This window comes from Patiria miniata, unplaced genomic scaffold (genome assembly GCF_015706575.1).
Source record: "Patiria miniata isolate m_02_andy unplaced genomic scaffold, ASM1570657v1 HiC_scaffold_19, whole genome shotgun sequence".
NCBI classification, from domain to species: domain Eukaryota; kingdom Metazoa; phylum Echinodermata; class Asteroidea; order Valvatida; family Asterinidae; genus Patiria; species Patiria miniata.
The window spans coordinates 16491259-16503565 of NW_024037057.1; positions in this window are offsets into that span (position 1 = coordinate 16491259).

Consider the following 12307-nt stretch of genomic DNA (forward strand, 5'->3'; position numbering starts at 1 on the left):
GGACATAATCTGGCACTATAGGTGGCGCTGTTGGATTAAAGGTACTGGGAATTAAAGTGGTCAATGAGAAAAGGGTCATGTCCGAATATGTCGAAATCTAGTGGGGGTTGTCATAACAACTACGTGGCAACATGCCGACAAGAGATAACCGTAGGTCCGCAAGCTCGTCCACATGGCGTTGAGTAATACAGCAACACTAGCTGCTCTTTCGCCCTGATTGATCTTTCGACGACCTGCGTGGGAAGTCGCTTCTAACTATTTCAGAGTTTTAATATCGAATTAATATCTTAGGATTAAATTAGTTGGTGCGACTCTGGAACGCTAATGTTGAACAGGTGTATACAGCACCCATACGACCTTTCATTCAAGGGTCTGTGCGATAATTGTTTTCTTAGGAACACATTTTGTACAACTTTCTTCTGCTCTCAAATGTAGAAAAACTATTTGACATACCGTTTTGGCGAATTTTATTGAAAAGCGCACTTCTTAAAACTGTTAAAATTTTACATGATTTTCAAGACAACGGATGGCGCTGTTGCTGTGATGTCATTTAATAAGAAAGACACTGTTCAGTTTAAGCTTTTTTGTTTTTTTGATTGCTCATTGGCTAACTGCCGTGTACCTGCACAGAAACAAATCACCGAAGAAAAGAAAATATATGACAACAATATAATCAAAATTCTTACAACTGTTTGTGCTGAAATAGCTGTTACATTGAGGTTTCTGCGCGGAATGACATCACAGTTTTGCTCATGAATATGGAAATTTGCATTTATCAATTTAAAAAAAAGAAGTAATAGATATCTTCGGTTGTTTCATAAAGTAAAGGTTATTTAATCAATTAACAATTTCCAAATAATTATCGGTTAAATCAAAATTGTACAGTTTTCTCACCTCATGCTAATTTGTGCCGCTTGGCTGATTTCCCCGCGAAGTTTAACAATCGTGGATTATTTTGCACTCCGGCACTTATATTTCATGCGATTCAGACACGTCCGAATTTGCCAGATTCATTGTGCATAGAAACATTTAGACAACTTTTTTTGGTAGAAATATTTTTCAAATCCGTAAGAGGATAAAACATCATTCACATTATTTCGTTATTTAGACTGATTATAACGCACGACCATCCCCCGAAAAAAACAACAAATTCTTTATACTTTACGCGTTCGGAGTGTACATTAATGCTAGTGAAGAAGACGCTAGGCTAAGGAAGTTGAATAAGTATGTAGCCACCCTTAGGTGTTTCCGATTTTGCATTGATGTCACGATTGGTGGTTCGTGCAGCATGTATTACGTTTTATACATAATTTCTCTATTTTCAACCATCCATGGAAGGTATCCTCATTAAAGATCAAAGACGTGAGTTTAATTGATATTCCTCCAAGAACTCCTCCAATATATTAAATTCAATTAATTACTATCTATTGAGCACGTAGTCAAAATAGGTACGACAGAATTCAACTATTCGCTGTCATACCTAATGGATGACTGTATGGCAGGTCGGTTGACTTATGTCAACACACAGGCGCAAACCTAATTTCAATTGACACATTTGCTGGAGACGAGCGGGAGTGCGCAAGCTGCATGCAGTGGCATCTTGCTGTCCGTAATGGAGCTAGGCTTTTACCGTATAGAAGCGGACACTTGACAACGGAGTAATCTGACCCCATCTGACATAAAAAAGATGCACATGGTAACCTATAAAACACTTTGTGTGTAAATACTTCAGCGATCAAAACGCGAGTCGTTCAATTGTCAGCGAAGTTGAAGTTCATTCGTTGCTTGGTTGGCCAGGGATGAGATGAAAACATCCAGTCCAATAATGGACGCTAATTGATCAGGCAGGAAGGGACAAGTGCTGATAAAGATTTCTCCCTTTTCACACAAAGTGTCCAAGAAGGAGGCATAAAAGGGTCACCATTACGCTGTTGCTAAAGCGCGTAACCGGCCCGTCAGCGCCATAAATGCTATCCAAACGCCTGCCAGCAAACAACTCAAATATTTGTCGTCCATCTAAATAATACCGTAGGCCGCAATTATTCGTCATTCTCTCTTACATTTTCACTTCACTCTGTTGTGAAGGTGCCGGGGTGAAACGGCAAGGATAATCTATCAGTAAAGACGCTGACGGCGCCAACCCGCTTGCGTTTTCAGCATTTTATGAATATGTTCAATGTTGATACAATCGTCGGTTACCCACATAATCTGGTCAGCAAATAGGATTATTGCACCAACCATTATGTTGACTGGAAAATTCATCAATTCCAACATTGGGACTATGTTGCCACTGACACGTTTACCAGAATAAGAACATATGTGTGGTACAGTAGTATACGTATTTGAAACGTTGATTTATAGCAAAATAAATTCAAGGTGTCGTTGGAGAGGCGTATTAAAGGCGGGCAAATATAAACCACGATGTAGGCCTAATATCTGGCACAACTGGTACCAAATTCCTTACTGAAATACATGTATACGATATATTTATTAAATAAACGAAATGGTTCGCGTAAGAACACTGAACATATAGTTTCTCCTCTTAGGTATTATGTCTAGTTTCAATCGTTTAACGATTCCATATTTATTTTAGATTATTTTGTGTGTTAAAACATAATCTGTCAAATGTCAACACAACAGTGCTATTGATACGATTTTTTGTTCTCAGACGAACTGAAGGCATCAGATCACAAAATGTTTAGAATTAAGCATTAACGACAAACAGGTTGGAGGCCATATAGAGCTGACACACAACGTGATGTACAGAATACATCCGACGAAAGCAGCGATGTGTAGCTTCTGCACTCGTGACGCTAAGTATACGGTGGTTAGATGCCTAATGAAAAAAGTAAAAATTCGGAGAGTTGAATTCGCACCCTTGAATAGCTTATCGAATTGCATCCTATAAGGACCATCGGCGCCACTTTCACCGTCATCATCAGCATCTCCACATGAAATCTTTTAATCTTTATCATTTTTATGGTTGGTTATTGTCGCCAAAGTGTTTCACTTTAATGCCAGTCCCAATTTGCCGCTATTCTTTTTAACGGTTACACATTGGTTTTATCGACTCAATAATCGTGGATCTCTCTTCGTTGCTGTTGGGGCGTGTTTCTTTTTCTGTTTCAACGGACATCTTAAATAGCGATGGAAGGATGCGGGGATAAGCAGACAGCGGCACTTTTTTTCTGATAAAAATGTGAAACTCGAACTGATGAATTAACATGCGGTGACTTTTCTGACGTCAGTGACTATTTCTTTTCGTGGATATTGGAAAAATATCGTGGAAAAGTAACATCAACACTAATGTAATAAAGGTTAACTAGTGTTGCTCCAGCGGCCATACGGAGCTAGATTGCATACGCACGTCCGCACGTATAGGGACCTTACTATATAATACTTGCAGCATTACATCCAACTGTTTTAGCAGTGAAGCGCTTGGTCCGGTAACGTACAGTTTGCAATTCAAAGCACGGCAACAGTATAGTTGCACGGACACCACTTTTGTTAAAAATACTAAGACTTTGGGATTCCATTTGGTGCACGACAGACTATATGGACGAATGTATGGACGGATCGCTGCCTGATTGCTGCCTGTGACAGACATCATGGAGTGGCGTGTATCCTGTCAGTACATCGCTTGTTGCTTGTTGGCAGTCTTTGTAGTGTATAGCCGCCAAGGGTTTCCAGGTATGTGCAGAATTATGCAAGCATAAAGGCGTTGATGCAAACATTATGATATCTGTTGGTTATTGTTGCTGTTGAAGAGTACTCTTTTAGTCAATTATTAAACTGGAAAATGCAAAGCCATATTGTTTCCATTGCGATTTCGGCTGCATGCAGTGGAGTTTCCTTACAGCATCGGTATTATATTCGAGTTCATGTTGTAGATTTTTTTTTGCTGCAAGTGGTGTCATTGTTGGATGGTACGGCTGATTCCCAATCACCGTTCGTTTTTACGATCTCTACTAAATTTTTCCTTTTTTTCCGTACAATAACTTTCCGTGAGTATTTTTCTCAACGGTTCTCAGCGTGCACTTGAAACTTTGACGAAACCATACGTTGATGAACAGTTTTTAAATCGTGTATAGGCCTATGTACTCATACGTGAAGTCGCTTGACGTTTACTCCGGGGTTACAGTGAATTCAAAATACCGACAGCAGCGACAATATTGAAACAGACTTTCTTCAAAACGGTTCAAGGGATGATAATGAGACCTCGAACAAACATAAACCCTTGTCCAAAGGGGAGGACAAGTTTGTGACGTAATCATGACGTCATCGTAAATTAAATTACAAGCGATTTAAGGTTGTACATTTGACAAAAACTTTTGACTGTATCTTTTGAGCTAAATCGAATACCCGTTTTTCGGTTTTTTTTGTGAGGTGGTAAATATTGCCTTGGGCAACATTTATTTAATCTCTGGACACAGAACCTCTTGACCTTTCCTCCGGGGCTACCAGAAGTGCCATGATAAATAAAACGGAAGTCCGCTCGCCAAATGCGAGTAAAACATTATTGTAAATATCATTGTTGTTTCTGACATTTGGTGCAAAACATTACAAATCCAATGCGGACCAGTGAAAAGGCCCGTGGAGTAGATAAGAGTGAACCCTGATTTTACCAAGGAAATAAATACGTGCTTGACCGGTTTTAAACATGTATGTTTGGCCGGTTTTGAACATGTATGTTAAATAAAACCGGCTATAGGGCCTGGACGCGGATAATGGCCCGACCCCGAAGGCGATGGCGGGCCATATAGCCGGTTTTAAACGTACTTGTTTAATGGCCAAGCACACATTATTTTATTCCCATTCATAAATACCTTTTAGTCCAATCGATTTTGTTCAACAATTTTACCTCATGTTTTGTGAAACACTCTGGCTTTTACGTGCCTGGTGTAAGTGCTATCTCTTTTTATGGAGATTGGCGCGCGCGGCGCGTTCTGCGCGATGGGCGCAGAACGCGGCAGGGCAGGAGAAAGTGTTTTAATTAATACCAGCCGGTGTTTCTGGTCGGGGTCCCAGACCAAAAGATTCCGACTATTTCCAACCTCGTTCCCATGGGTACAAGATTTTGCGGCACCATGTTGTTTCCCGTCATGCCTTGCGCGATCTCAACCCCCTGGAATTGTGTAAGTTAAATGTGTCAAAATATGGCACATTATAATTAGGCTGCAGTTTATCCGTTTAACGTGCCGACACCCTCTTTACAATGTTGAAAGTTGTGTTTTTGGAGAATCAATGCTTTCAAACATAAGGTTTGGACGTTGCGTTATTTAGCAAAGATTTGTATTAAATGTACGCACCCCTTTCGTCCCTTTACAACCGCAGATACAGGTTTTTTTTTTTTTTTAAGCGAAAACGAGGCTGCCATAATCCATATCGTACAGGCATCGCGCAGTTTTGAATATTTGTACGTGACGTGAGGTGCAAAGCACGCGAGCGCATTATGGGTGCGCCCGGCGTGCAATCTTGGAAATGCCCGACTGGCTAGTCAGCATCGTTTACGTGTACATCACGGCGAGGGGTTAGTGAAGGAACGCGCACGCACCCATGGAGTCGAGGCTGGACAGGTAGCCGCCATGGTCACGTGACCCAAACGGGAGGAATTCCTACCGTTTCCAAAAATGTCAGAAGCTTACCGAATGCATTTTGTCGACACTCTCGGATAGCGCCCGGGTATCTCCGGGTATAAATAGGCTGTAGGCCTAAATAAGTTCATCATGTTCATTGCTTGCATGTCAAAACTTGATATTTAATGACGACTTTGTGCATCAAGTTGTGCTCGGATACGGGCTTTAATGCGACATGTACTATTTTGAATCTGACGACTATTGGCTGAGGGTATTCCAAAACTCGGCTTCATCTCCATTTCGGCTTCGCCCGCTATTTGAGTCCCTAATAACTCTGAAGATTCCAGCTCAACAAAACATAAGTCAGTGTTTTCTCACAAAAATATCAAACTGTATGATATATGAAGCAAGTGATTTTTTTTCTTAATAGAACATTTAAAGCTTTCAATGATAAAGCAAAACCGGAAACGAAGCCGAGCTTTGAAAAAAAGGTCCATCATGTTTAGTTTTAGCCGTGGCGGCTACCTGACCAACAATATAAACGTCAGGGCTTCAGGGAATTGTCAGGTCAGGGAACCAGGATACCCGTGTTTTATCAGCTCTTTAAAACCAACCACGCAACGGGCTCTCAACCAATAGGAATTTGTAAAATGTCTTAAGTATTTATGAATACAAAACAAATTCAGCAAAGGTTGCCAAACTCAATAAAAGCATAATGACGTCATCACCCTTATAGAGGACGCCCCATAGTGGCACCTAAAACAAATTTGTAATTTGTTAAATGTAAAACCATTTCTTTTTTCAAAATTGTATCAAAGTACCCCTTAGCATCATCTGGATAATAAGTATTACTTTGCAAAGTTTCAGCATAGTGACGTTATCACCAGACCCGTCGTTTCTGCGTTCCCATCGGGATCCTTGTTGCCAAAAAAACGGCAGCTTAATTATTGACGAAAGGTATCGTAATTCTGTGACGTCATCAAACCGGAAGTTAGGTGTAATCAATACATCGCATTTACGTTCATGTGATTTGTATATTTCCAGAAGCTCTGTTCACTTATACTGCTTATGTAACCTGTTTAAACTAAATTAGTATGAATTTTGCAGTTGTTAACGGATGACGTCATCAAACCGAAAGAAAGTACGTGTAATAAAATGTATAATAAAATCTATCGATCCCAAAATTATGCAATAATGTGCAAATTAATAAATGGTTAAGCAGAAAAAAAATCAATTTCATTTTTCTCCTGTTTTGCATGAACAAATTTACAACTGAACAGGGTCGACCATGCCAGATCAAATAGTTCCGCGCCACATCACCCTGCGTTTGCCTAAAAAACCTACGCCTAACCCCCATTATTTTTGCAGACTGTTGCCGTAATCGATTAAATATGGAACTATTATTGTAGTTTTTGTTATCTTTGTTGACATTTTCTTGGCTTCTGTTGTTGCTTTTGTTTTTGTGTTAGGTAGTGATTGTGTTGCTAAAATAAAGTGTCATCCGCCCTATTAATCTTCCAAGAAATTCTCTCTAAAAAGAAAGAAAGAAAAACAATGTTAACAAAATTAAACTGATGGAAAACTAGAGGTTTGCGTTTGTTGTTACAAACGCAGAGTGGTCGGGTAGACAACGATTTTATGAAACTCTGTCCAGTTAAAGTTTTATATAAGAACAAAGGATCACGAAATTAGATCTTTTCCATGACAATCAATTATTTTGATTAAAAAATGCATCTTTAACGGTGTGATAAATTTCAGTAAACGTTCTATGTACACATACAAGCTATTTCTGGCTTGATAACGTCATAAGTCAAAAACGGGAAGTACTACTGATTTAGTTCGGAGTGGATGTTCATTGTGAAGTTAAATAACGTATGAAAATTTGGAAAATATAAGTGTATGTATTCATAACACCAAACTTCCGGTTTGATGACGTCACAGTATTTGGAAGCAAGGTGAACATTGTAATGGTATCGTTATTAGGGCCAAGAAATACGACATGGATCAAATGATAGAATGTTTTTTTTTTAATTTCAAATATGATCGAATATTTGAAAATTCGGCAAATATGGCAAATTCTCGTAGAAGTAACTTCCGGGCTGATGACGTCATGAATTGAAACCTTGCCAAGTAATTTGTGGTTAATCAAAGAATATCAAGGGTCGTTTTGGTAAAATTTGAACCTATGGTCTTAAAAGAAAAGAAAAAACCCAATATTTTATGTGCCGCTGGGAGCGCTCTTTCAGAAAATGAACACGTTACTGTATTTGGTTCAAAAGATATAACGCAAACTATTTTGTCAAAATTTGCCCTTAAATCGCTTGTAATGTTATATCTGATGACGTCATGATGACTTAACAAAATTTACAACATTTTCGAAACATGGTACAAGTTCACACAAGGTTTTGTGATCATACCGTAAACCGTTCGGAAGAAATTGTGCTTTGTTTTAATTTCAGGCTAACGTCTTCATTTTGAATTCACCTAACTTTGAACTTCCGGTAGACCCGGAAGTAAAGGTCAAGCGAGTTTACGTACACGACAAAAAAATGTTAAGCAGTTAATGGTCTATCTGATAACAGACTACCACCGTCATTGATTATTGAGTTCAAGAGTTATAGGTTAAAGTAATTGGTCACTTTTTCAGATAAAATCCCTTGTAATTTGACACCTGATGACGTAATCATGACGTCAGAGTAATATGCACCACTTCGGATGAGGGAGAAAACCCGCGGAGAAGTATTGTCCGGAAAAAAAATAAAGATTTATCAGAACAATAACAGAGAGTGGTCGTCTTTGTTTAAAACATTTCACTGCCCACTGCCTGCCAATTAAGTTATCACAATGCTCTCTACAAAGTAAAGGCACTCAACAGCGTGAAGTCATGCCTGAGAGCCTTCACAAATGTCACATAAAAGTAATATGTATGTAATTGGACATTGTCACCACTGCACTGTATGACGCCCCATTACCACATGCGTGACAATGCCAAATGATGCCACCAGTAAATTTCAATTAACTTGGAGCAATAACCAACCCCCGCACAAATTAACCTGGAACATTAAATTCCAGTGTCTCAAAGAACACAACAAATCTCCCAATTACTGCAGTATAACCATTCATGATTGTTTTTGCAAATTTAGCCCCCGATCGCCTCATTCCTGGGCTGGTGCTGCACTTTTTATAGCGGCAATGAATAATAATTGCCTTATTATGAAGCCCGGGAAGGGACAGGGTGGAATTTTTTTTTGGAGTTTGCTAATTCGTTCGCACGAATTACTAATTCGTTCGCACGAATTACTAATTCGTTCGCACGAATTATTCGTGGGAACGAATTTGTAATTCGTGGGAACGAATTTGTAATTCGTTCGCACGAATTAGTAATTCGTGGGAACGAATTACTAATTCGTTCCCACGAATTAGTAATTCGTGCTAACGAATTAGTAATTCGTGGGAACGAATTAGTAATTCGTGCGAACGAATTAGCAATTCGTGCGAACGAATTAGTAATTCGTGCGAACGAATTAGTAATTTGTGCGAACGAATTAGGAAATTCAAAAAAAAAAATCCACCCTGTCCCTTCCCGGGCTTCATACCTTATAATAAACTTGTACATCATGTTGCAAAATCTAGGGATCAGTACTGAAATTGTTTTAATGGTGTCCAGAGGCCCCTGAAAATAGAAGCTATTATGAGGAATTCCATATAACGCCGGAACATATGGGGCCAGAAGTTCAATTTCAGAGAGTGACCTATTTAAAAATATTCCTTGCAATCAACCCTAGTGTCACAATAGTTTTATAGCATAACTTCTGAAACAAGTTCCTCCCAACACTTTAGCAAAACTTTCCGCAAATCCAGATCTTTCTTGAAAAAAAAATGGCAGTTTCTCATGATATAGATTTTGTCCAGATGGACCCAAGACATCAAAGGCACTGCACGTGAAATTACTTAAATTAGGTACTGAAGAAATATTGGTTGGTATGGGACATCGCCGTGGCTATTTGCAGTCTGAACCAATTTGAACCAATTAAAACCAGGTTCACTGAATTAATCTGAGGAGATGAATGTAGGTGCAATGCCACCTTAGATACGAACCAACAAACTTCAAAGAAAAAAAAACAAGCGCTTCAGTTTCGGACCCAAAATCACCCACAGGGGATCAGCGGGAAGATTAGCTTCCTTCTGTGTGTCAGCAGGATTTGACAAACTACCGGACTGATTTTTCCCTTCAAAAAGCATCCTCGATTACTCTGTGTCGGCACCGAACAGTTTGCCAACTTGGTCTGGCGGTACTGACGGCAGTGTAAATGGCTGCCTGGAGAGATTTCTTGACATTACCATGTTACGAAGATGTTATAAATTTTGTTACGTCATCATGACGTCATCAGGTATCAAATTACAAGCGATTTAATAGTTACAAAATAGTTTGCGTTATATCTTTTGAACTAAATATAGTATCGTGTTCGTTTTTTCGTGAGGTTGTAGACTATGCCGTGAGAAACATTTTGTGTTCCCAGACACAAAACCGCTTGACCTTTACTTCCAGTGTTACCGAAAGTGCAATAAAAACTGAATATAACTCAAAAGCGGAAGCATTTTACTACAGACTCATAGTGTTTATGAGGAAGTGTTTATGAGGATTGCCAGACACAAAAAAAACAGTGTGATGACGTCATCATCCGAAAGGGCGCCCCCTAGCGACACATAAAATATTGTTTCTTTTCTTTACTTTTAAAACCGTGGGTTCAAATTTTACCAAATCGATCCTTGACATTCTTTGATTAACCACAGATAACTTGGCAAGGTTTCAAACCCATGACGTCATCAGACTGGAAGTTACTTTTTATGAGAATTTGCCAACGATCATATTTTAAATTTAATTCTATCATTTGATCCATGTCGTATATCTTAGCCCAAATAACGATACCATTACAATGTTCATCTTTTGCTTCCAAACACTGTGACGTCATCAAACCGGAAGTTTGGTGTTATGAATACATACACTTATAGTTTCCAGATTTTCATACGTTATTTAACTTCACAATGAACATCCACTCCGAACTAAATCAGCATTCACTTCCCGTTTTTGACTAATGACGTTATCAAGCCAGAAATAACTTGTATGTGTACATGGAATGTTTACTGAAATTTAATTGATTGCCCTGGAAAGGATTTTATAGTTGTCTACCCGACCACTCTGCGTTTGTAACAACAAACGCGAATCTCTAGTTCTTTATTGTTTCTATAATAGACTGCATTAGTTTACTTAATATCTTAAGCTTTGTATAAATGAAATGAAAATAAAAGAGACAAACAAATAGAAAATAACACAAGTTATTAAATTAATTTTCCTTGAAGAATTTGGATGTGATGTAGTTTACCTCGGGTACGACGCAGATGTCAGCGTGACCACCACGGGAGGCCTACCGCATTCCGTTCAGGGAGACATCGCCGTGCACTGCTGGGCCGTTCTAGTTCCGCAAGACCGTTATATCCAGGTAGACTTCCGATATGTCGAGAACTACCCTGGAGAAATCCGGCTGGATATGATGGACCTGGAGTCTCCATATCAAGAGCCGATAGCTGCGGGGACCAAGAAGCCCGTCTCCATGCTAGCCATCTTCTCTAGTCTGGGTATGACCGTGTCCCTGCCCAGGCTCTCCAATGCGTCGTTCAGCAGTCAACTCTTTGTGGTTCGTCTGTACACCTTACGTGAGTTTCAATCTTTTGTGCATGTTTGTGCTTGAAATAGAATAGAATGCAGGCTCTAAATGTCAAAAACTTTTTTTGGAAGAAAACGTCTGTAAACGCTACAGGATCCTGTGACAAGACAAAATGCTTTGAACGTTAATGTATGTACTTAATGCTATGTTTTGTGTTTCATACGTCTTTACTATCCTGGCGATAGCTCAGACAATGAGGGTTATTTAACTTGGATCATTGATTACAAGTCGGCATTTGTCTTATATTATCTGCAAAACCAGCCCCACAATTATATGATTAAAGCAACACGTATATGATGTTTCTCTCTCAGTAACCTGTGGTCCGTTCCAGCATCTCTGCCAACACGGTAGCGCCTTCTGCGTAGACGATGACGTCACTGGCTGCGTCTGTCTACATAACCCAGCAGCAGACTGTGGTGAGAACAGGAAGAATCCAACCAAACAAATTCCTTCCCTAAGACAATCTTTTCATATTATAGCGAAATCACACTGCAAAGAAATTACGATCCCATTGTATGATGATTATGACCATTCCTATTGGTTTTTTTTTTAATTATTAGTCACTATAATAATTTCTTTTTAAATCCCAACGACCCATGCTTTCCTTCTGGCACTATGGCTACGTGGGTACTCCTATACCACCTTCAGATCGCTTCATGGGCGTCGCGAGGGGAGGGCAAGGGGGGGGCACTTGCCCCCCCTGGAAAAGCAAAAAAAAAAAAAAAAAAAAAAGGAAGAAAAAGAAAAGGAAAAAAAGAAAAAAAGAAAAAGAGGCGCGAAGACAAAGTGGTGTAAATTTAATGAGTTGGGTGGGGGGCAAAATGTCCCTGCCCCCCTCTAAAACTGATAAATCGAGAATGTGTTGAGAAATACAAGCATTTTTTGGCAAAATTTTTTTTTGCCCCCCTCTAGAAAAAATTCTGGCGACGCCCATGGATCGCTTCCGTGTACTATAGCTTGATTTACTATACCTCATACATATTCATGACCGAGAGCCAAACTTAC